Genomic DNA, 27,599 nt, shown 5'->3' with positions numbered 1-27,599 from the left:
GGGATTGAACACCCAACAGGTATATGAAGACCATGTGATTGTTGCTGACAACCAATTTATCAATATGGATTTACAAGATAAGTTGTAATAGGTGTTAGTAAATCTCATTGACAAATTTACAAAGAGTAAGGTTAATGATTCCACTACTTGTTGATTGGCCATGACTATCTATTAAGGTATATCTATAATATGAAGATATTCTATACTAAAGCCCCTCAGTTTTATATAGCCTTCTGATACCCTACTAAAGATGACCTTCAGACTTAAGATTGGTTCCACTGGAGATGAAACTGCCTGGTAGTTTGAATGGCTCTAATTTTAAACAAATTAAAATCAATTGGTCTCTCTTTTTGTATGTAGATACTTCATATCATTTCATCTCTGTAAATTGACTTCCTCTAGTATGTTTTGTGGTCTAGAATTCTATAGGAGAGAGATAGAATCTTTGGTCTGTATACTGCCCACTTTTAGGAGAATAATTCTTGGCTGATGTTGAATGGTCTTTAGTCCTTGGTATTACATTCAATGGTTTTTAAACTTAACTGATGTTCTACAAGATACCTTATACAAGTGGGTATACAGTGGTGAACCTAGATCCCAAAGGTTTTACAAGCTGTTGTCAAATTTCCAACTTTACTTCGAAATTTGATAGGTACTCGGAAAGGAAGATAAATAGGAGGACATGATGATTTTAACTTAAAAGACTTGCTTCCCTTTTAGAGTTTAAAGTACAGCACCACCAGTTTAATTGATATTGGATGTATCATAACAGAGGAGCACTTGTTCATTGCTTATTAACACCTGGGAACTATGATATTTGAAGAACTTGACTTCACTTTTAACCAAAAAATGAAAATTTCTTCAACTAAGCATTAAAAGCTCTGTGGAAAGATGGTTATAGTTCTCAATCACTCCACCTCCTCACATTGTTTTTCCCGTCAATGTCCAGAGTTCATTATAATGGATTTCTCTATCAATTTGGCAGCTTCCTTTCAGATCTGGAAGTCAAAGGCTACTGTTACTTTGAATAGAAAATTGGTTTCTACACCATATATCAAGTCCTATACGACAAAGTCAGCTCATACTTCCTCCACTGCTTCCTTAAGAAAGTACATGGTCATGTTTGGTTTCCAGGATTGTATTTTAATTATTCATCGCATCATTTTTTGTAAAAGTCTGCATATAAGTATTTTCCTTTCTTACCTGGAGTATGAAATTTTATAATTATTATGATAAACATCAAGGTCTCTCTGGGAAATTTTACATTACGTGAGGTAAACCATTGGTACAAAATAAGTTTGAGATAATACATCATCATACTTTTATCAAAGTTATGCTTTCACATACCACAATTGAATTACAAAATCAGCAGTCGAGAACTGAGAAGGCTTCATATTGCTTTACTTTTCTTTTTGTTAATGAGATTTGCCTTGAAGCGGAAAACTGTGTACCATATGATTTGCCTTATTGTGACTTCTCTTTGTCAAAGTCTTCATGTTAAATAAAGTACTACATTGTGGTATCACCATTAGATACCACCAACTAGACAGACTGATAACATATTCCTAATAATTTGGTGGTCAGACAGGACAACAATAGTAACAGCTAAAGTCATACTCTTCTAGTAGTTATCTTTATACCCAAACAGTAAAAAATTCTACTTTTGCATTTCTTTTGATTGTACTCCATGACTTTTACAAAATGACATTTTCCCAGGAGATAAGCAATTTTCACTACTTACCTGTATATTTTTTCTATTTTTCACTGTCTTACTTTGTACTTGGAAAATGTAAGCAAAATTGAATTTAAGTTAGTGGAACAGATTTTTAATAGGCTGTGTTGACGGTGTGGATCAAGATGAATACTAGATTTCTGAGTTGTGCTGTCATCTGTTGACCATGAGCCCAAACATAGTTATCAACAGTTCATAGCAGAATAAAATATTTTGTCTGGACTAGAAACATGACTCTGTCACAGTGGCCAGACCTATTCAGCATGAATCTATTAAATTACCCCTTTTCACCACTGTAGGAATGACAAAATTTACTCTCCCAGGGCACAATGACAATTTTCAACGAGAAAAGAAACCTTATCAGTCTGATATTGAATTACATCAATTTTAGGTTAATGTATTCAAGACTAACTTTTGTGGTTGAGGAATAGACTATTGAGTTCCTGTTTGTTTTTGAAGAAACACTATTGTAGTGATCTTGTAGGTTGCAGAGAGAAATACTGTTTAGGTGAATATGACAAAAAATAAGATTTTTTTATGCAGAGTTCTGGAAAAAAAAACGTACAAAAGGGATGGAGAAACACAAAGGAACAAAAATTGTAATATCTTAACAATGGACTAGCAGTAAATAATGAAAATGAGACTATTATCTGGATCACTGCACTCTGTACTCATTGTCAAAAATTGGTCAAGTATGTAGTTCAATGTCTTATCAGTGGATAAAACACAAAGTATGTACCAGACAAAGACTTTGAGAAACTTTTTTCTCATACCATTTCCGCATTCACAGTGCTATGGCCATGTCAAATTACGAACTTGATGATGATATGAGAATCCATGTTAAATTACAAACTTGATGATGATATGAGAATCCATGTTAAATTAATAACTTGATGATGATATGAGAATCCATGTTAAATTAATAACTTGATGATGATATGAGAATCCATGTTAAATTACGAACTTGATGATGATATGAGAATCCATGTCAAATTACAAACTTGATGATGATATGAGAATCCATGTTAAATTAATAACTTGATGATGATATGAGAATCCATGTCAAATTACGAACTTGATGATGATATGAGAATCCATGTTAAATTAATAACTTGATGATGATATGAGAATCCATATTAAATTACGAACTTGATGATGATATGAGAATCCATGTCAAATTACGAACTTGATGATGATATGAGAATCCATGTTAAATTAATAACTTGATGATGATATGAGAATCCATGTCAAATTACAAACTTGATGATGATATGAGAATCCATGTTAAATTAATAACTTGATGATGATATGAGAATCCATGTCAAATTATGAACATGATTGTGATATGAGAATCCATGTTAAATTAATAACTTGATGATGATATGAGAATCCATGTCAAATTACAAACTTGATGATGATATGAGAATCCATGTTAAATTAATAACTTGATGATGATATGAGAATCCATGTCAAATTACGAACATGATTGTGATATGAGAATCCATGTTAAATTAATAACTTGATGGTGATATGAGAATCCATGTCAAATTACGAACATGATTGTGATATGAGAATCCATGTTAAATTGATAACTTGATAGTGATATGAGAATCCATGTTAAATTAATAACTTGATAGTGATATGAGAATCCACATTAAAATAGTACAAGATTGTCAATTCAATGTTTTGGTAAATAACAAATGCAATTTTATAAATATCTGTGTCTGGTCCTTTGATTTTCTAAAATATGTATATTAGTAAACAAATCACATTTCATTTGTTTACAGTCATTCATCAGTCTTGAATGAAATTTTATTTCATCAGACAAACTTGTAGAGCAAGGTAAAAAAAGTTTGAAGGCCAGATTATACTTCTTTCTGTGATCTATAACTTTATATGTACTGCATATACAAACATGGTAGAGTGTATTAATGGAGTGCTGTATTTAGTTAGCTGTGTAAACAAGGTACAAGTGTACACTAGTGATTATAAAGTTGTTACTGTTACAGGTGGCTTAATGTTATACCTCACACTCTGACTTATCAGTTAAAGTGGACAGGTGTAGTACATTATTAAACTTCAGTAAATCTTACCAGATGTAAAACACATCACTATACTTGTGGTGAAGGAGATATACTAGCGTATCATGTATCTGTGATGGACATTTCCATTGTGAAGATGTGAATATTGTAAATTCTGTAATCATTGTGAACTTCACTTTCAATGTGAAACTTTTTTGTCTCTATGAAATAAAATGTCAATGAAGAATATGGTACCGATGTAGACCTTCGTGTTAGAAAATTATTATGTTGGTTCACATGTACTTTATTGATACATGTCAACAGATAATTTGATTTCTCCCCCCCCCCCCCCCTCTTTTTTTTACTTGAGTCAGAATTCTGAGTTGTGTGATCTTAGTATCTTAAAATTGTTATGAAACTTGTCTTGAAGTTTTAATTTTTGCTCACTTAGCTATGCATGCAGAAATGAATAAATTTGAGACTCATTTCATAAAATCTTGCATAAAATGAAAACCCTTTAAAGATTCTGTTCATTAATGTATGTACAGTAAATATAGGTACATGTGAAAAGTAAATGAAGGCACTTGTGTGCAGTAATAGAGGTGCATGTGTAGAGTAACTACAGGTACACGTGTATTGTAAATGTTATGAAGATCTATGTTGACTGTAAATATTGGTACATAATATCAAAGCATATTGTCACCTCAGTCAATGCAGAAGCTTCACAAAATTCAATGGAAAACATGTAATGTATCAGTGGTCTGATAACAGATCATATACATGGCTTCAGTGCTAGGATATTAAAGTATTTGTTTATAGATATTAAACCACAGAGTGTTTAAATGGCTATACAAATAATGTCATATCTCTCATTGTGTACTTTAGTTATGACATACAGCTAGTTCAGTGCATTCAGACATATAAGATTTTCATTTGAGTTGTTCACCTGATAGAGACCAGTTTAAAAAAACTCCGTAAGGATTTCCACAAAGATGTCAAATTATGAATGTTCTCAATCTTTATGTATAAACATGAAAAGTTAAGGGAGGGGAGGTGAGAGGGGGTTGGGGGAGAGGTTTAAAGCAGAGATGAAAGTTAGTTATGCACTTGGAACACATGTAATGATTAAATGATGGAATGACAATTAAATGACCCCCTTGAAAAAATACCCTGTTTATTAAATATTGAAAACATGGTACTGCCTGTATATAAACCAGTAATGACTATTCCTAGCCTCAGCTGTGATATGTAGGCCCATCAGTGTTGGAAAAAAATGATGGCATATGTTGTTAAATTGAAGGGAAAAAAAGAACTCTTAAGACTCAATGTGTCACAATTAGAAAATGTTACAGTCACTTTTATTAGTAATGCCAGTTTGTGTTAGAGTTTATCAGTTGTCAAACCAATTAAGATGAAGAACTCATTCCAAACCTTGCCAATTTAGTACATTCTACTTGGGTCGATTCGACCTTGGAGAAAATGACACGACCTTGGATCTTGATGAATGGCTTTAGATATAGTGGCAGTTTTTACCCCATCAACAGTCAGCTGTTGTGCTTCTCTGCTTCCAATACTCCTCATCTGATTGGTTCAGGAAATGAGGTCAAAGGTTACAAGCAAAGGTGACATCCTGTCTCCCATCCATCTCCTTATCTTAGTAGATCTAACTGCTGATTCCTCTGAAGTAAATATGCATCTTGCTATTCATATTCGTAAATATTACATTATTTTCCTTTTGTTATCAATCTAAAGTGTTTGAAAAATATTTATTAATTATCATTATTTGATGAAAATTCTAAATTTGTTAAAATTTAAATAGATTTGCTGGAATTGTCAAAGTATATTCATGGAATGTTCATAGACAACCGTGTGTGTCTTTGTTTTATATTTGTGAACAACTTCCTAAGTATAAGGTTTTGGAGTTTTCTCATTGACAGACTTTCCTTTAATTATACTGTTGCTCTGCTCATGATGCTCCTAGTAGGAGGTGGCAATTAATATTTCATTCGTACATCATGCTTTCTCACATCCTTTAATCAACAGCAAAAATTTTGTATACAAGTTGGCACCGATCCTTCTGCAGGTATAGTTCATATTTGACGTATAGAAACACCATGTTTTATACCTGATAAGAATTAGTGGTAATTGATTAAGATAAAGAGTTAAAGGCCATATTTGACCATTTTCAGTGATCAGTTCCGGGTATTATAATTTATATTTGTGACTGCTTGATCACATGTTTTTATGTTACCTATATTTTCCCAAACTTCCTGTACAAGAACGTGTATTTTGCCCAAGATAAAGAACAGACTGTAAGTTGCTCTAGCATGAAATTTGTATTGAAAAGAAATATGATGATTTTGAAAGCAAGCCTTTGAATATGCTACAATTACTTAATTGGTGGTGGTGTCCATTGGCGTCTATAAATAAATGTACTTTTGTAGGTATGAGTATAGCATTTGTCAGAACATTACACCTTGTTAGGTTTCCTGAATAGATTTTATCCTTTACTACTGCTCTCTATATATTTGTACAGATACCAAAGGGCACTAGGTTACCTCTGGTTATAAGTCAGAGGGTATCTCAGGACACTGAGTTGTCTCTAGTCATTAGTCAATCAGGGGATATTTTAGGACACAAGGTTACCTCAGGTCATAAGTCAATCAGAGGGTATCTCAGGTCACTGGGTTTTCTCTAGTCTTAAGTCAATTAGGGGATATCTTAGGACACAAGGTTACCCCTGGTTATAAGTCAGAGGGTATCTCAGGACACTGTGTTGTCTCTAGTCATAAGACAGTCAGAGGATATTTCAGGACACAATGTTAGCTCAGGTCGTAGGTCAGTAGGGGATATCCCAGGACACAAGTATACCGCAGGTCATAAGTCAGTCAGAGTTATCTCAGGACACTGGGTTTTCTCTAGTCTTAAGTCAATCAGGAAATATTTTTGGACACAAGGTCACCCCAGGTCATAAGTCAATCAGGGGATGGATATCTTAGGACACAAGGTTACCTCAGGTCATAAATCAATCAACGGATATCTCAGGACACTGGGTTGTCTCTAGTCATAAGACAATAAGGGGATATCTAAGGACACAAGGTTACCTCAGGTCATAAATCAATCAATGGCTATCTCAGGACACTGGGTTGTCTCTAGTCATAAGACAATAAGGGGATATCTAAGGACACAAGGTTACCTCAGGTGATAAGACAGCAAGAAGATATCTCAGGACATGAGATTACCCTAGGTCATAATACAATCAGAGGGTATATCAGGACACAGGGTTACCCAGAGCTATCATTCAATGATAGGTGGTCTCAAGATACTGGATTACTCCTAGTCATAATTCTATTAGATGGTAACTCAGTTGTGATCAGAGATACCACAGGACAGTATTAATGAATTGGTGACCATTGATTGGCAATGCATTTGTAATCTGAAACACTACAGTAAATATTACCAAATTGGTGATCAGAATCACCACAGAATAATACCAATGGATCAGTGATCAGAAACATAGACAATATCAATGGATAGGCAATCAAAACACCACAGTACATCATATATGAACTGGTGATCAGACAAATAGACGGGAGATATTAATGGATAGGCAATCAAAAAACCACAGGATAATATCAATGAATTTGAGTCCAGAAAAATAGATGGACAATATTAATGGATCGGCAATCAGAAACACAGGACAATATTAATGGATAGGCAATCAGAAACACAGAAGGACAATATTAATGGATAGGCAATCAGAAACACAGAAGGACAATATTAATGGATAGGCAATCAGAAACACAGAAGGACAATATTAATGGATAGGCAATCAGAAACACAGAAGGACAATATTAATGGATAGGCAATCAGAAACACAGAAGGACAATATTAATGGATAGGCAATCAGAAACACAGAAGGACAATATTAATGGATAGGCAATCAGAAACACAGAAGGACAATATTAATGGATAGGCAATCAGAAACACAGAAGGACAATATTAATGGATAGGCAATCAGAAACACAGAAGGACAATATTAATGGATAGGCAATCAGAAACACAGAAGGACAATATTAATGGATAGGCAATCAGAAACACAGAAGGACAATATTAATGGATAGGCAATCAGAAACACAGAAGGACAATATTAATGGATAGGCAATCAGAAACACAGATGAACAATATTAATGGATATGCAATCAGAAACACAGAAGGACAATATTAATGGATAGGAAGGACAATATTAATGGATAGGCAGTCAGAAAAACCGAAGGACAATATTGATGGATAGGCAATCAGAAACACAGACAAACAATATTAATGGATTGCCAACAGGTAATATTAAGATATATATTCAAATCATCTTTAGCTGTCATCTTGTAGCTGTATATTGTGCATCAAGAACAGATTTCAACTTACAAGATTCTTTTTTTTTTTTTTTTTGAGAATTTTGTGAATTGTGCAAGTTGTGGTACTGAACCGCCATCTTCCATATATGTAAAGGATGTTCTTTCCTCTTAGTATTGATAAGAAGATGTATTCCCACAAGAGGAGGCTGGATTTGTTATGTCACAGTATCAGGGTATCTGGTGATATTATGTAATACAACAAGAGTCTAGAGGATACTATCTGCAGCCACCTGTGCTGGCCAATTATCTACTTAATTACTGTCTATGTAATATCAAACACAGCAAGATGTACTACTACAGAGTCTTACACATACAGTGAAACAGGCAAATAACGGGCAAAGTGGTCCGTGATCATATGCACATGCAAATTTGGCGTGTAGCCCAGCCCAGCAGATATGGTTCTGATACCACCTTGATTATTAACGGACCTAACTACAAGATTAGTATGGATATGTCTGGTACCAAAACTTACATTGGAAGCATTTTAGGAGCAATTACATCACTGTGTAATAAGTTTGAGGGGGGATTAGATGTAATGGCCATGGTGGCCTGGTTGATGATGCTGATGATGAGGTGTAATCATAGCCACATTGACAGAATGAGAAACGGAGTGTTGTTAATGTAATCATCAGATCTCCTCCAGAGCACGCTCTGTGTAGAAATTCAACAAAGTTGGGGTTGAATCATTTAGGCATGTGGTTTAAAGACTCTTGTTATTTATTCACCATATTTAATTGAAAAGTAAAACAAGATAAAAGATTTGTATAATACCTCCACCCGGATTCTCTACATAGCAATGTCATACCAGGAACACTCGGAATGGTATCGCGAATAAAATGTCTCCATCTACATCTCATGTACCGGCTATATAATTTGCTAAAAGCTGTCAGAATACTTTGTTGGCATCTTATGAAGATAGGGAAAAAACATTTCCCAAATTTTCAAACTAACATACAATCAGCTGGTGATTCATGCTGGGTCTTTGATTAATTAAAAGATGAGAGCCTTTCTTAAAAAGATTTTGTATGTTGTTTAATGTTTTGGGTCTCCTGTCTGTCTGAACAAGCTACCTTTACTGAAGGTTTTTCTCAAGATATTGGTGTACTCAGAGATCATTATCATATCATATTAAAGGTTTGAATACATAGCAAAAAATTATTTCTTGTCAAAACAATTTCTCACAGAAATATAATTGTCATGGAAAACACTGTAAACAAAACTTTAATAAATTCTGTCTCACAATCTCATAATATGTGTCATGTAAAAATATAGATTCAGAAATAATATGTGGTGAAACTGGCAAATTTACATATACACTGGAACACTGCTGTACACTGGAGCAGTGCTGTCCCTTACAGCTGTAAATGGAGCAGTGCTGTCCCTTACAGCTGTACATGGAGCAGGGCGGTCCCTTACTGCTGTACACTGAATCAGTGCTGTCCCTTACTGCTGTACACTGAAGCAGGGCTGTCCCTTACTGCTGTACATGGAGCAAGGCTGTCCATTACTGCTGTACACTGGAGCAATGCTGTCCCTTACTGCTGTACATGGAACAGTGCTGTCTCTTACTGCTGTACACTGGAGCAGTGATAAACCTTATTGCTATACATTGGAGCAGTGCTGTACCTTACTGCTGTACACTGGAGCAGTGATGAACCTTACTGCTGTACACTGGAGCAGTGCTGTACCTTACTGCTGTACACTGGAGCAGTGATAAACCTTATTGCTGTACACTTGAACAGTGCTGTCCCTTACTGCTGACACTGGAGCAGTGCTCTACCTTTCTGCTGTACACTGAAGCAATGCTTTCTCTTACTGCTGTACACTGGAGCAGTGATAAACCTAATTGCTGTACACTGGAGCAGTGCTGTACCTTACTGCTGTACACTGGAGCAGTGCTATCCCTTATTGCTGTACACTGGAGCAGTGCTGTACCTTACTGCTGTACACTGGAGCAGTGCTCTACCTTTCTGCTGTACACTGAAGCAATGCTGTCTCTTACTGCTGTACACTGGAGCAGTGATAAGCCTAATTGCTGTACACTGAAGCAGTGTTGTACCTTACTGCTGTACACTGGAGCAGTGCTGTACCTTACTGCTGTACACTGGAGCAGTGATAAACCTTATTGCAATACATTGGAGCAGTATCCTACTGCTATACACTGAAGAAGTGATGAACCTTACAGCTGTATTCCATTGCATTAAGTTTATAACCATGATATTTTGTAGAGTGTATGGCCCTGAAGTGCCCCAACAAAAGGTTTGCTGTCAGAATTACATCATCCTGGCTCAGACCCAAGGTGTATTGTCTTGCTCTGTCACAAAGGTTTAGAAGGGTGCCGATGCAGATAATTATCAACTGTTCATCTTTGTCAACAACAAAAACATTGATGTTGATAGTGTAACACCTGATTTCATTCATGATTCAAGGAAAAGGGAAATAAAGTAGGAAGTGTTAGGTGATCTATAATGACTGGTCTAATACATCCTTTAGAAACCTCAATGTACATGTCAGGAAGATCCAGCAGCAATTCTAATTGAATGCTAAGAACTGGTTCAGGACATGCCTCCCTCAACTGCAACAAACAATTAGAGATTGTTAGCTGATGTCTATTTCATGAGACATACATTAACCTCCTGCTATAGCACAAACACTCATTAAGGACTGTTTACTGTCAACTCAGAGGATCAGGAGGGGTAAAAAATACAGGTGTTCACTGCAAGCTAGCCCGCACCTGGTTTCTGTGTCTCATGCATGTCTAATTTCTGTTTGTCGCCTTACACATCTGTAACAATGTTGTTTTGTAGTATACTACTTCTAATAAGTTCTTTAAATAGAACAGATTTATTTTCATAATTATGTCGGTATGATGGGCGAGAAATATATGCACACTGTAATATTATGCATGATGATTTTTGCAGGAAATACAAAATCTATATAAATCCATTCATAAACTCAAAACATTGTCCAATTTATTGTTACATATTTTCTGTGTATCATCAATAAAATTGATGGAACAACTTGCCCGCTATCTATTCTGAGTGATTGATCAGGGATCAATCTAGGATTATTTTACTACCTGTATTTGGTAATTTCCCCTTGCAGCTAAAATTCCCCTCTTACAGAATGTTCCTCTTGAATTTTAACAATATATTCATTACATTTTGATCTTTCAGTTTTCTTGTTTTTGAGTAGAATCGGTTAGATCTTGTATATAATTTTTTTGTTTTAGTAAGAATCTTACATTATTCCGAAGTTGTTTGAACAGTCAATCACAAAGTTCTGAAAAACTGTAAATTGTTTTCAGCCCAAGAAGCATCCTCCTAAGGCCCTTATTATCCTCTAGTCACAAAAAGGTTATGTTTGCCTATATCCTAGATTGATCCTTATTGATTCCACACTGTCCACTCTACTTGAAACAGATGGTCATAACCAAGTTGTACATTGTCCTGGTTTATCAGTCCTGTAAACTTCTATTAGGTTTATATGGAGCATGTGATGTAAGTGCTATCACATTATATTTAAACACCCAGTCAGAATGCAGGATGACCTTTCATGCCAAAAGGTCACTGACCTTCTTAATAATAAAATACTACATTAACATTTACACTGTATCTTGTGTAATGTGTATTTAAATTGTTTCATTTTTTTATCAATGGCCTCTTCCAGTCTTGAATGTCTAGTTGTCTGTTTACTGTGAAGCTTTCCAGATATTTCCCAACATATTTAGCATACAAAACAGGCATGTTATGGCTATAATCATGCTACAATTTTATTTGGCATTTAAATTTTTGTAAACATAATCTTTTCACGGTAAATGTAAGCCTTTCTGTCACAGCATGTACATCCCTAGACTACCAGCTAGGACCATAGCCTATTAACAATATCAGAACCTATAGTAGATCCCCTGTATCTATTAGACGGAGAAGACAACACCAACTTGTTGGTATGAGACACATTTATGACATGTGACCAGCATTTTCTTACCAATAGACCCCTACCATGGTTACCTTAACACTTAAGTCTTGAGTGTTTGAAAAAAAAAACACATAAGCCTATTGTACATTTCAAAATCTCATACATCATCTTTTTATTTGTGTAAATATCACAATACATACTGGTATTAGATGTTTAATTTGACAGTTGTGTTGTGTATGAAGAAATGCTACAAATTTAACCAGCAGTTCCCTAGGATTTATTTTCCATTCCAAATTTAGAATAATTTTATCTGATTCCAGAAATCTGAAAATGAACAGTAGGAATAAATAAACTTTGAAGGAGTAATATAGAATGTAAAAAAAACAAGACTGAGAACCATTTTTCTACATTTCATTTTCTGAATCGCCTTATAAATCATGATGTCTGATACTTAGTTTCAAATCACTGATTAAATGACTTACAGATGGATGTGAATAAAACCCTGAACTTTATTGTTCACCTTTGCTAAATACAGCTGATTCTTACTTCCTGTGAGTAATTCAGTGTGACATGAAATAGATGACTATCACACTTATTTCATTCTTTCAGGTCCATAATGTCAACTTTGCCTTTGAACTGATGCAAGATGGTGGACTTCCAAAGCCCAAAGCACGACCAGAAGGTATTGTTGTCTTTTGTTTAAATCATGTTATAATCATCTCATCATGACAGAAAAAATTTCATTTCCTCAGTTCTGTTACATGTCAGTTTGTTGTTTCGTTATATCTGTTTCCTATTCATTCTGATGTAGAAGCCCTATCACAATGAGTATTTCAAATTATTTCTAAAATTTAGAAATTTTAACAAATCCTCTACCACTTACACTAGTCTGTTGTCTGATTACGGTCTCTCAAGTTGTTTACTATCAGACATCAAACAAAAACAGCATAAATAAACTTAGAGGTTTAGGAATACAGGAAAAGTGTAGTTTTATATTGTGATGGAATTTGGTCTTCTTTTGGATAAACATTGTTTTGCAATGATTGTTAGATGATTGAAATAAATATATAATTACATTTACTTCTAATCCATGAAAAACTGCATATGTTCCTGAGACATATTGATTTGAAAGATTCTATTTGTTGGAATCATTAAATAATGATGTTAAGACAACATGCTTTAAATTCAATAAGATGTGTTATTTCTTAACAGATGTTGTTAACCAAGATCTGAAATCAACTCTACGTGTCCTCTATAACATCTTCACCAAATACAAAGGTCAAGCACCGTGATATGACAATGTCAAAATGTCTCTGGTAAGTTACACTATAGTTACACAAAGGTCAAACACTGTGATATGGCAGTGTCAAAATGTCTCTGGTAAGTTACACTGTAGTTACACAAAGGTTAAACACTGTGATATGGCAGTGCCAAAATGTCTCTGGTTAGCTACACTATAGTTACACAAAGTTCAAACTCTGTGATATGACAGTGTCAAAATGTCTCTGGTAAGTTACACTGTAGTTACACAAAGGTTAAATACTGTGATATGACAGTGTCAAAATGTCTGTGGTAAGTTACACAATAGTTACACAAAGGTTAAACACTGTGATATGGCAGTGTCAAAATGTCTCTGGTAAGTTACACTATAGTTACACAAAGGTTAAACACTGTGATATGACAGTGTCAAAATGTCTGTGGTAAGTTACACAATAGTTCCACAAAGGTTAAACACTGTGATATGGCAGTGTCAAAATGTCTCTGGTAAGTTACACTGTAGTTACACAAAGGTTAAACACTGTGATATGGCAGTGTCAAAATGTCTCTGGTAAGTTACACTGTAGTTACACAAAGGTCAAACACCGTTATTTGACAGTGTCAAAATGTCTGTGGTAAGTTACACAATAGTTACACAAAGGTCAAACACTGTGATATGACAGTGTCAAAATGTCTCTGTTAAGTTACACAATAGTTACACAAAGGTTAAACACTGTGATATGACAGTGTCAAAATGTCTGTGGTAAGTTACACAATAGTTACACAAAGGTCAAACACTGTGACATGACATGGCTACAAAGTCTGACCTACATTATAGATGACCCAGTATGACCTATGACTCCTGACTGACATTGTAGATGACCCAGTCTAAGCTTTGACCTCTTGACAGACATTATAGGTCATCCAGTATTACCTTTGACCTCCTAGCAGATTTTGTACTTGGCCCAGTATAACCTTTGACCTCCTGATAGATATTATAGATGACCCAGTATAACCTTTGATTCTTTTGATGATTGGGTATAATCAGTGATCACCTGACAGACTTTATAGATGGTGAATAAAACCCAATATGACCTATGACCTCCTGACACTCTTTGTAAATAGCTTCATCTAACCTTTATGACATCATGACAGTATGTGTTTTAGATGACCTATAATGACCTTCTTACAGATAGTGTAAATAGCCCAGTATGACTTATGACGTCCTGATAAACTAAACAGATGCTACAGTTAAACCTGTAACCTCCAGTTTGTGTAGATGGACCAGTATAACCTTTGACCTGATCCTGTGAGCTCTGGAAGTCTGTACAGATGGACAAGTATAGTCACTGATAATCTTGAGTGTCTAAATGTTAGTATATGGTATGGATCACAAACATACATACAGTTTAGTAATAACAGGTTGTGGAGTCCAAAACACTTGTCGCAAACCCTTGTTTTAAACCACAACACAAAGTGTAGGATGTTTGTTAACTGTTGAGAAATCTTAGTGAGGCATCAAGCCTTAGGGCTGTGGGTTTACAGGTAATCCGCTCCAGAACCAGAATCACTTTCTGTGATAGTTAGCTGATCATTTCTCAGTGATAAATTGCTCCAGTGATGAAACATAGCTATCTTTTAATCGTATACCCACTATCTAATGCTCCTTCTTATACAACTGACATTTCACATAGTAAAAAAGGCTGTATAGAGAGGATGTGGTTTTTTTCTGACCTTTGTGCACCTGAATCCTTTATTACTTAACTCAATGGAAGTCAGTGAACTGAATTCTTAAGGGTATACAACAGGTTGGAAAAATGGGAGTGTCACAGTGACGGAAATGTTTGTATTACATAATACATGGGTGTACGTGTAATCCTAGTGTACATATACAGTATTGTAGGTCACTGTCAGATTCATGTATTTTATGTGTATTCTTAATAACATGGCTGGTGAACTGGTTGTTCAGAATCTAGTGATATTATCATAAGTGGGACACATCATCTTTTTTTATTACAGTATGAGATGGGGTATCTGTGAAACAACAAGACAAGTTCATAGTTATATACAACAAACTAAAAGAAATCCACTTATTTTAGTTTCCACAGAAGCATGAAAACAGAATAAAATGTATGTAGAATTAGATCTTAGTGCAAAAGACTGACATTTTCCATCTGCTGAGTTAGGAAAACTTGTAGTGTTCTGTCTACTCTGGACAGAAAAGACAAGCTATAAATGTATGTAAACATTTTGTTTTCAGAAAACTGTAGACAATAAACAATAAAGATCTCAGTAAGAACCATATAATAGTGAAATCGTCTGTGCCAAACACTAGTCTGTTTCCAGTATTTTCTATTTCCATGTTTACTTGAATTAAAGCCAGAAATGCTACTTCACAGCCAGACCACCAGGGGTAGATCTATGTGCCTTGATCTACTGGGTCACAGAAACACATCAGATACACGTGTACTCTATCTGCAATGGAACCACTTTTAGGTCCAGCATCACAAGTGTTGGTGATGTATTTAGTGACCTTCTAGTATCTCTGTTGTCTCACATAGGAGGCCCAAAATCTGAAATCTCATATAGGGATATTTTGGCCGTAGATAAGCTTAGTGGTTTTGACAAGTTTCTGCCTATAGGTATACATGTACCTTTTCAGTATGATACCATATATGTTTTATACATGTTACTCATACTACTTAAAGATATCATTTCAAGACAGTGCAAAGACTATATGTAAAGTTTCCTACTCATTTTACTGTTTGTCTTTCCTTCAATCTGAGATATGTTGGTCATATTTCATTCACCATTAATTGCCCACCAGTCCCTCATACTACTGTTTCTGAACATTATCTTCAGTCCTGTTTTAGTTATTTCTCAAAGCCTTCATCCATTACTTTTGGAGGTCAAAGATTAAGGTCACTTACTATAACTAGACATTTGCTTTCTAAACAATATTTGGAGATTTGTTAATCTGATTTCTGTCAGATTCGATCCATGCCTTTCATTGCAGAAAGTGCCCTGTTGGCACCAGGTTTCAGATCCAGTGGTCAAAGGTCAAGTCACTGTTACTATAAATGAAGGTCTAGAATGTGTAATACTTGAATGAAATAATGTTTCAGAACGGAAAAAAGTTATGTATCACTGTGCCTCTTTGTTGATGTTTTTTTTTAAATGAAAAAAATGACACTTAAATGTCAGGGACTATTGGTATCAGAGTTCCGTTGTTAACTCCCCTGGCCTGAAGGGCGAGGTGAACTTCTGCCATGGTGCGACATCAGTTGTCCTTCCATAATCCATCTGTTCACCCTACATCATCTTTTCCATTTTAACAACTTTTTAATAACCAACAGATCAAATGTCATGGTATTTGGCTAGTGGATTGCTGGGATGAAGCCTGACAAATTTGCTAAAAGAAATTACCTTGACCCATATTCAAAGTCACAGGGGTCAAATATTTGAAAACTTTTAACAACTTCTCTAGAATAACAAAAAGGTGCAGAATCATGTTGTTTGGCTTACAGATTTATAGGATGAACCCTGACAAAGTTTGTAAAAAGAAGTGACCTTGATACATATTCAAAGTCACAGGGGTCAGATTTGTGAAAAACTTCAAACAAGAAATGATATTTACCTATAATCCAGATCACAGTTGTCAGTGTTTAGAGTTGAATATTAGAAGCTTGGTTTTTTTGTGTGGAAATTGGTTAAAATTGATTTGATGTGCCCACTTTCATTGCCAATGGTACACATGTTAATATATTTCTAATGAACAACAATTTTATATTTGATGAACCCACTGGGCCTCTTGTCATTGTCTGTTACAACATTGATGTCTTATGGTATAGCATTCATCAGGTCACCATAAAGTGGATATTGAGGTCTTGTTTTTGGAACATGTCAGGATAGTTGTCGTACATGTTATAGTTAAAGACCTGTGACTTGCCTAAGTAAATTCACAGTGATGTGTACACTCCTTACTACATCGTATTATCAGAAATCTATATATCTACATAAGCATGATATGCATTGGATTGAAAAACAAGTTTTGACACTTTTACAAGCTGTCAAGACATCATCAGATCACAAAATTAAAAATAACTTATAAATTTGAAATATATCTCAGAATCTCTTTGCCATTGAATGAAAGGAATAAATTGATAAACACAGGAAATAAAACTTGAGAATTATGTTATGGGCTATTAAGTCCCCTGAACAAAATTTCAGAGATATATTGATTTTACCCCTTTTCATATTGTTAATGCTGTTCTTTTTTCTTCTTCCGCTTTCCGATGCAAAGATTTCAAACACCTTTCTCCAAAACTGTAAGTAGGATCTTAACCAAATTTCTGAGGGAATAATACTAATGGCCTTTAGATGTTCAGACAACTTATTTTTTCTGATTTGGCAAAATTGACAACATTTTTAACTCCTGACTGGCTCCTACCTTTACACCTGTAACTTAGGCTCTATTCAGCACATCGAATGAATATTGGTGGAAAGGATAACTTGCTAAGGTGATAAGATAAAAAAAAAAAGACATTGTTAACAGAATGGCTGAGTTTAGATGTTATCTCATTTTAATTAAATGTTGGATGTAGGTGTAGTACGACATTTGAAACACACTGGTGATGTCAATTTCCTGATTGGACACAATGGCCAACTAAGGGGTTGGTCAAAAGTTGCACATTTTTAAAGTTGATTGTTTACAACTTTTTAAGGTGTACACCATCAGGTCTGCATATATTTCTTCCCTGTTGGAAGTGCTTTGACTTTTAACAAATACATGTTTATTATATCTTTTTTAAAGACTTTCTTCACAGACCCAGTAAATGTGTTTTGTTTAAACAAGAAACCAAAAGGGCCTGTGTCACTTCTCAGAATGTGGTGTTATTTCCTTTTAACTACTTTTTAAAGATGTTTCAGCTGACATGAGATGGTTAGGGTAGATAGTATAAGATGTGCAATATTTAAATGAATTCATTTAAATTGATTTGTAATGCTGATGAGGAATGACAGTTCAAATTGCTTGACGCTACAGTTTTATAGTCATAGCAAAATCAAATAAAAGCCTTTGATTGGTCAAACAGAAACATCTTAAAAAGTTGAGTTTGGGGCAGAACATTTAGTAAACCCAGAAAGCCCTATGGTAAAAAAAACCGCTGATAGGTTGTCTAAGATAATCAGGGTAATAAGGTATCCTGTTTGATAGCAGTTCTTGTTATATTTGTAGACATTGTTTTATTTTGTACCTGGATAACTTTTCTGCAGTTCCATTGCAAATACATAATTCGATATAATTTTGAAATATAAAATATTTCATTTTTAAGATTATCTAATACAATTTTTGTCTCATCATAGCCTATCCTAAAACTGTCCAATGATATTAAAATAGAAAGACATTTTCTAAAACTAGCTTGAAAGATATTAACTGGATCATTATACCAGGTAATAAAAACATTTGTTGAGTATTAAGTAAGGTAACAAAATTCTTGAAGCCTGTTAAGGTAGATAGATCATATTGAACAAGGTCGTGTTGACACCAGCCATCAGTTAACCAATACACTGCTGTTACAGGCAATATGAGTCATGTTCTTCATTGGTCATAAAGAAAATTCAAACATGGAAAAACCACATTCAAAACAACCTATCTACAGGTGTTTAGTGGGATATGCTGATGTGGTTTACTGATGTGTCTGTTCCAGTCCATCCATCATGGTCTGTCGTCCTGTTTTTTGAGATCTTTGCCATATACTACCTTACATACAACAGACAGCTATCAAGTGGCTACCACTTCATTACATACCTTTATGCCTAACATGATTTTAATAGCAGACGAGGTTAACTATGTTAAGCTAGTTTTTGTTTTGACAAGTTCATTTGACTTATCAACTTTTCAGTCAAACTTCCCTGGATCAAGTACTATAAAAGTCCTTAGGTTCAAGAGGGTCTATTTTCAAGGATGGATCAAAATAGCAATAGATACATTGTAAAATGATGACCTACACTTCTACTGTACTGCTGGTAAATCTCCTACCCTATACAAAATGTCTACACGTCTACTGTACTGCTGGTAAATCTGACACCCTATACAAAATGTCTACACATCTACTGTACTGCTGGTAAATCTCCTACCCTATACAAAATGTCTACACGTCTACTGTACTGCTGGTAAATCTGACACCCTATACAAAATGTCTACACATCTACTGTACTGCTGGTAAATTTCCTACCCTATACAAAATGTCTACACATCTACTGTACTGCTGGTAAACCTCATACCCTATACAAAATGTCTACACATCTACTGTACTGCTGGTAAATCTCCTACCCTATACAAAATGTCTACACATCTACTGTACTGTTGGTAAACCTCATACCCTATACAAAATGTCTACACATCTACTGTACTGCTGGTAAATCTCATGCCCTATACAAAATGTCTACACATCTACTGTACTGCTGGTAAATCTCATGCCCTATACAAAATGTCTACACATCTACTGTACTGTTGGTAAATCTGATACCCTATACAAAATGTCTACACATCTACTGTACTGCTGGTAAATCTCATGCCCTATACAAAATGTCTACACATCTACTGTACTGCTGGTAAATCTCATACCATGTACAAAATGTCTACACATCTACTGTACTGCTGGTAAATCTCATACCATGTACAAAATGTCTACACATCTACTGTACTGCTGGTAAATCTCCTACCATATACAAAATGTCTACACATCTACTGTACTGTTGGTAAATCTCATACCCTATACAAAATGTCTACACATCTACTGTACTGCTGGTAAATCTGACACCCTATACAAAATGTCTACACATCTACTGTACTGCTGGTAAATCTCCTACCCTATACAAAATGTCTACACATCTACTGTACTGCTGGTAAACCTCATACCCTATACAAAATGTCTACACATCTACTGTACTGCTGGTAAATCTGACACCCTATACAAAATGTCTACACATCTACTGTACTGCTGGTAAATCTGACACCCTATACAAAATGTCTACACATCTACTGTACTGCTGGTAAATCTCCTACCCTATACAAAATGTCTACACATCTACTGTACTGCTGGTAAACCTCATACCCTATACAAAATGTCTACACATCTACTGTACTGCTGGTAAATCTGACACCCTATACAAAATGTCTACACATCTACTGTACTGCTGGTAAATCTGACACCCTGTACAAAATGTCTACACATCTACTGTACTGCTGGTAAATCTGACACCCTATACAAAATGTCTACACATCTACTGTACTGCTGGTAAATCTGACACCCTATACAAAATGTCTACACATCTACTGCACTTCTGGTAACACCCTTAAATCTTGACCCTGAACAAGACATATGTCTGCTTTAATAGATTTTGTATCAATCCCTATTTTCTGGCTTCCGTTTATAAGAGGCTTGTCAAATTTCATTTTATTGTATACAAAATTTTATGTGTTATTATTTTAAATGACATTTGAAAATGAGAAAAAAGTAGTTAACCTTGTTTGACCTTAAAAAGAGGTCAAAGATAAAAGATCTATTGATTACAAAACAGTATTTTGACAATGGTTGGTTAATCTCTCTTTGCTGTAGGTGGTTTTCATTCATAATGCTGTAGGGATTGATGACATGATGTTTCTATATATAGAAGGATCGGGTTTTTCCAGTTGATATCCGGGAGTGTATTCCACATGTACCCATGGTGTGATGTTAAATAGACTGTGACAGAGTACAGAAACACCTCACATATCAATATACCTAGGCCAAACCCAACTAGAAGCTTTCTTGTAATCACATGTGTTGTTCTAAATTTCTAGTAATATGTACATTTCAAAGAAATTCAGTTGATGTTTTTCTCATTTGTTTTGGGGTTTTTTTTTTACGTACTACTACTATAGTATATTAACATACAGAAGGTATTACTGGACATTTTCAGAAATTGCATTTGTTTATTAAAACTTGAGAGTATTTTTCTACAGAAATGAATAATATTTGAGTCATAGTAATATGTCACTATGATTTACTAAAAGATGTCTATTTTGACATCCTGTACGGATGTCATTGTAATTTTTGATTAGGTAGAGAAACGAAATTAGCATTAGATTCACATCTAACATTGATGAGTGATGTTGACATCTTACAGGTAATTACATTACAAAAAATTACAATACTATTGCCTTTTGTATAATGTTAACTGTGTATTGTGACCATCAATTATTTTGTGGCCATCTGTGTACTTTTACTGTACCTAACATCACCATCATTTATCTATTTATGTTGTATACTTGTATCAATATCAGCTGCATAAACATTAAAATGAAATCTTTGGATCTCTGTTTCCAATTTTCAGTGAAATCAGCTCCAAGAACAACACCACACTGCCAAGTAAACTTCGACAAACCACAGCAGCTGAAACCAGTGTTAAACATTGAAACTCATTTGTCTGCTTATCGTATTTATTTTGTATACTGCATTTACAATGTACTTCTTATATACTGGTACAGTTGAAGTACAAGCTTCACAAATTACTAATGCCTCTGTAACATCAGAAATACTGTAAACTTTTTGCTTTGGCAGGTTCAAATCAAAATCCATATTAGAATTTAAATGTACCCACAGTATTTGTTGTAGAACTTTTAAAAACTGTGGTTAGCGTAGTTGTAGCTAGTGCTAGAATGATCATACCTGACACAGCTGAATGTTTACAGTATCCTTTCTGATATTGCAGTAACAGTAGGTTACCATATGGGAAACCTTCTTTATAATGTTACACTTTTTTATTCTAATAATGCTTGGGACTCGACATTTTTCAACTAGGGAACTTTAAGGTCATGTACTTTAAATATTCTCATTATTTATATGGTGTTAATGTTATGAATTTACTGTCACTATATTTTATGTTTATGTCATTTTCTTGTGTTATATCATTCATACTGAAAAATTATCCAAACAACTGGTATTATCACATCTCATTTTCTGTGTATGTAGGTGTTACCTGTGCATGTAGGTGTTACCTGTGTATGCAGGTGTAACCTATGTATGTAGGTGTTACCTATGTATGTAGGTGTAACCTATGTATGTAGGTATTACCTGTGTATGTAGGTGTTACCTATGTATTCAAGTGTTACCTGTGTATGTAGGTGTTACTTATTTATGTAGGTATTACCTGTGTATGTAGGTGTTACCTGTGTATGTAGGTGTTACCTATGTATTCAGGTGTTACCTGTGTATGTAGGTGTTACTTATGTATTCAGGTGTTACCTGTGTATGTAGGTGTTACTTATTTACGTAGGTATTACCTGTGTATGTCGGTATTACCTGTGTATGTAGGTGTTACCTATGTATGTAGGTATTACCTGTGTATGTAGGTGTTACCTATGTATGTAGGTGTTACCTGTGTATTTAGGTATTACCTGTATATTTAGGTGTTACCTGTGTATGTAGGTATTACCTGTGTATTTAGGTATTACCTGTATATTTAGGTGTTACCTGTGTATGTAGGTATTACCTGTGTATGTAGGTATTACCTGTGTATTTAGGTTTTACCTGTATATTTAGGTGTTACCTGTGTATGTAGGTATTACCTGTATATTTAGGTATTTCCTGTGTATGTAGGTATTACCTGTGTATGTAGGTATTACCTATATATTTAGGTGTTACCTATGTATGTAGGTATTACCTGTCTATTTAGGTATTACCTGTGTATGTAAGTATTACCTGTGTATTTAGGTTTTACCTGTGTATGTAGATGTTACCTGTCTATTTAGGTATTACCTGTGTATGAAGGTGTTACCTGTGTATGTAGATGTTACCTGTATATGTAGGTGTTACCTATGTATGTAGATGTTACTTCTATAATTGTTACCTGTGTATGTACGTGAGGAGAAACATCTGGTACTGCCTGGAGAGATGGTTTGGAGCAGTACCAGTATCCTATATCTGGGAATCAGCTTATAACTGGCCTCAGTTACTGGCTTACATACCAGTTTTTTGGTTGTTTATTCTGTGCGGTAACATAATCTAGACGTCATCACTAACAAGACAAGTGTGTACTAAGTTGTTACAAATCACTCTGTTGTTTGTCGGTATGTGAGTTAAAAGAACATAGAACCTTATCTAAGCTTTCATTACTTTGTTCACCATAGTTAATATATGTAATGGAAAGCAAGGAGTGAACTCTAAAATCGGCTGCTTTCAGTCCAATTTGGCGTTGAATTTAGGTCAGTCTTTGGAAGCATTGGTTAATATGTTGACTCCTGCCATCATTGTTTGTGGTCCAAGATTCTAGTCTATCATTGCAAGGTCCAAGTTCAAAGATAAATGAGTGAAGTCTCTATGAACATTTCCCTTTTCACCTATATTCACACTGGTCTACTCGAAGGGTTTTTTTTAAGCCAAACACACATACAGCTAACCTAAAACATCTGTGTCCTATTTTTTGTGGGATAATCCAGTGGGTCATATCACAGTTGAAGTACTGTACCTTATACTTAAGGATCACTTTACATTGTAGTCCAGTATCACTGGTACTCCTGTACACTGTACTCAGTACATTGTATTTATCACTCCTCTCTTTATCCCTGTATATCATATCCAGTATCACTGTCTACACACTGTACTCAGTGTATATGATGGGATGGACTCCCTCTCATTATGGTACAAATCAGCTAAGACAATAGTGTGTATTTTGTAATTGACTGTATAAGTGAGATTGACCAGATGCCAAAGCCTACACAATAGTGTGATAGTGTTTCATACCCTGCAGTGTTATCAGTGTTAGTGTGGTAAATAATCAGAAATGTGTCTCATCAAAATCGAGAAATACACTTGTTAATTTCTTATAATGTCTTATAATGTAAATTATTTCATTGGAAAGAAAAAATTCTCCACTTGAAATTATCTAATTTTATCATATTGATTTCTAAAGCTGTAGTTTGAAATGTATAACATTTACCATAGCTTGTGCTTGAGAACAAAAGAGTATGAATCAATTTATTAACAGTTACATCTATCAATACCTCTGAAATTAAAAGATCACCATGCCATCCATCATAAAGTTGTTATTTTTCAACTGTTTTTATATGCAAAAATGACATTATACAGGTGTTATATAATCTACCCCAGTATTACAGTATACAGGTGTTATATAATCTACCCCTGTATTACAGTATACAGGTGTTATAATCTACCCCTGTATCACTGTATACTGGTGTTATTTTTACTGTATGCAAATGTTTTCTGTGATTTTGATATGAAGTAAACAAATTTATTTTAAAAAGAATCGTTTAATTCACTGTCTTCTTATTAACTGATAGGTACTGTATTAAGTGGTCTAGACCTCATTTTGTCATAGAAGATACCGATATCATTGGAAAAATTTTTGGTTTTTTTGATAATTTGAAGTTTTTAAAGATATGTTTGAAACCAAAGAATATTAGTGCTTTGCCAAATGTTTAAAATAAACTATCAGAAAATGTGAGCTATATAGACAAGAATAGTTTGTTTGACTGTAGGCGTGGTAGATATTATTGCTTACGTTATCTATGTATAGCGTCCTCAATATGCCTCATCATTACAGGAATGTTTCTTATGTTCTTGAGACGATTATAGATCTGTATTTATATTTATTTATATATTTGTGTGTATGTTTAAATTATCTAACCTTCTTTTCATCTTGTGTTATTTTAGAATGCAACTTCTATTTTTTCAAAATAAAAATATTCTGGCAGGCAAGAAGTAAGAAATGTAGAGTAAAAATGGCTTGAAAGTTTGCTTAATGGTCAAATAAAAATTTCTTAACGATATGATTGAAAAATTGCGTCATATGATCAGAATTTATATATGCAACTTTTTTTTAGTTGATTTATCCTTCTAAAGCAATATGAATTCTTCAAAGCCAAAAGTATTAAAATCTCATCTATATGGTTATATTGTTATAACGATTATGATATACAGTGTAATTAATATACTGTAAAGTAGATATTGATGTGTTTTGATGTTTTAACAGTGTTGAAATTTTACACTGGTAATGTTACCAGATGCTTTATAGTATGTCTTTCTGATTCTTTTTACATAATTCTGTGTTGGTCAAGCAAACCCAAAATAAACATGAAACTTTAAAAACAAGATCATTCAAAATTCAAAATCAATTGAATTAATTACAGAGTGTTTCTACATAATTGTGGCCTTGACCTATTTCATAAATCATTATTAGATATATATATATATATATATATTTGTTTGATTAAGTTATGTCATTTCTGCTGGAATGCAAGGTATCTGTACATACTTTTGGTGCTAAATCTATAATTATATATAATCACATATTTAGATGACATTTAAAATATGTATAAACAATAATAATATGTGCATGACAATAAAAAATTTTTTTATTAAACAATTGTGTTGTTTTTTTATACACTGCTATATATTTCCTGTAGTTGGCTTTTACATCACTTTAACATTAAAGATGACAGTCCAGTATTGATTTAACAAAGGATGGGTTCTAGTACACTTCCACTTAACCTGCAAGCTTCTGAGATCACTTCTAGGGTATTTCAGTCAGTTGTAAAGCACTCTCATGGATTAAACAAGGTGATATATTAAATTTCTAATACATAATAGTATTGGTACATTCTTAATTGATATTCATTACATATTTATCTTTGGGGAAAAAATATGTTTTCATCAAACTACAGCAGGAGAAATGGAAAATTATATTACAAACAGACACTGAAAAACGTATTGTTGCCCAGAACGGTAAAGTAATTGATTGGAAAAGCTGAAAGGAGACAATGGGAAGTGGTTTCAACGGTATAAAACTGTTCAATGTGTGTAATGACAGAGGAAACAAGGTAATCACTAATCCACACATAAAATGTATGTCCTAAGTTTTGTCCAAGGTGTTGTGGAAGCATTTCATGATCAACTCTCAGCTTACTTTACACGGTGTGCAGTGAAAGACAAGATCATTCTAGTCAACTTTCCAAGAAATAAATATCTGTCACCAGGAAGTCTGTATACCTGTAATATAAAGTACCACGGAGACATCATTTCTGATAGTTCACTTGATCAATGTCATTAATAGCTTAAGAGGTAGTTTTCAGTGGTATGTAAATCATAACAACAATAATTTGAAAAATTTTCAGAATTTTGGATTTCAAGTAATGTCGGCATCAAGTTCACTTTCAATGAATGTCTGGTACACTTACAATGAGCTAATCAGTTTTGGTACTATTATAATTATTTCCTAGTACACCTCTAATAAATATGTAGTGAGTTCTCAGATCACTTCTAATGATTATATGATGAGTTCACTTCAAATGAATATGCAAAGTCCCCTGTTCACTTCTAATGAATATGCAACAAGTTTCCAGTTCAATTCTAATGAATATGCAACAAGCTCTCATTTATAATGGATATACAATTAGTTCCTAATTAACTTCTTGTGAATATCCAATGCAATGAGTTCCATGTTCACTTCTAATGAATATTCAATAAGTTTCATGGTCACTTCTAATGAATATTCAATAAGTTTCATGGTAACTTCTAATGATTATGCTATTATCACTCAGTTCACATGTAATGAGATTGCCATTGGTTCCCGATTCTAATGGATATGCAATTAGTTCCTTGTCTTAATGAATAACCAATGTGTTCACATCTGATGAATGTGCATTTACATACAATTTCACTTCTTATGAATGTTCTATTAGCTCCCTGATTACTTCTAATGAATATGCAGTGAGTCCAGTTCAAATAAATGTGCAATTAGTTTCCAATTCATTACTAATGTATATGCAGTGAGTTCTTAGTTCACTTCTACTGAATATGCAATAATTCCCAGTTAAAATCAATACGCATTAGTTTCTATTTCACTTTTTATGAATTTTCAATTAGTTCACTGTTCACTACTAATGAATATGCTTAACAAGTTCCCTGTTCGCATGTAATGAATATGTATTGAATTCCTACTTCACTCATAATGGGAATGCAATGAGACCCAATTCAAATGAGTATAAAATGAGTTCTTAATTCACTTTTAATGAATATACAATTAGTTTCCAGTTAACATAAATATGCACATAGTTCCTTGTTCACTTGTAATGAACATGTAATTAGTTTCCAGTTCACTTCTTATGAATATGCATTGAGTTCTCAGATCTTATGAATAAGCGATTAGTTTCAAGTTCACATCTTATGAATATGCAATGAGTTGCCTGATTAATTA

At 34.2% G+C, this 27,599-nt stretch overlaps 1 long non-coding RNA gene across 3 annotated transcripts; it reads left to right on the top strand.

Moving 5' to 3' along the window:
* LOC132547939 (uncharacterized) lies at window positions 1-25,769 on the top strand. Of its 3 annotated transcripts, XR_009554136.1 has the most exons (5): window positions 10,841-10,861; window positions 12,693-12,765; window positions 13,296-13,399; window positions 21,720-22,604; window positions 22,643-25,769. It is a non-coding gene; the product is annotated as an uncharacterized LOC132547939 (long non-coding RNA). The 3 variants fall into 3 exon arrangements; XR_009554135.1 differs by lacking the exon at window positions 10,841-10,861 and adding an exon at window positions 1-19 and having other exon boundaries at window positions 21,720-25,769; XR_009554134.1 differs by having other exon boundaries at window positions 10,844-10,861; window positions 21,720-25,769.
* The last annotated feature ends 1,830 nt before the right edge of the window (window positions 25,770-27,599 follow it).

The sequence above is a fragment of the Ylistrum balloti genome, unplaced genomic scaffold, assembly GCF_031769215.1.
Source record: "Ylistrum balloti isolate Yb309-2 unplaced genomic scaffold, AGI_CSIRO_Ybal_v1 Utg369990, whole genome shotgun sequence".
In the NCBI taxonomy this organism is placed as follows: domain Eukaryota; kingdom Metazoa; phylum Mollusca; class Bivalvia; order Pectinida; family Pectinidae; genus Ylistrum; species Ylistrum balloti.
Note: the sequence above shows the minus strand (reverse complement) of the source record. Positions and strands in the feature narration are given on the sequence as shown.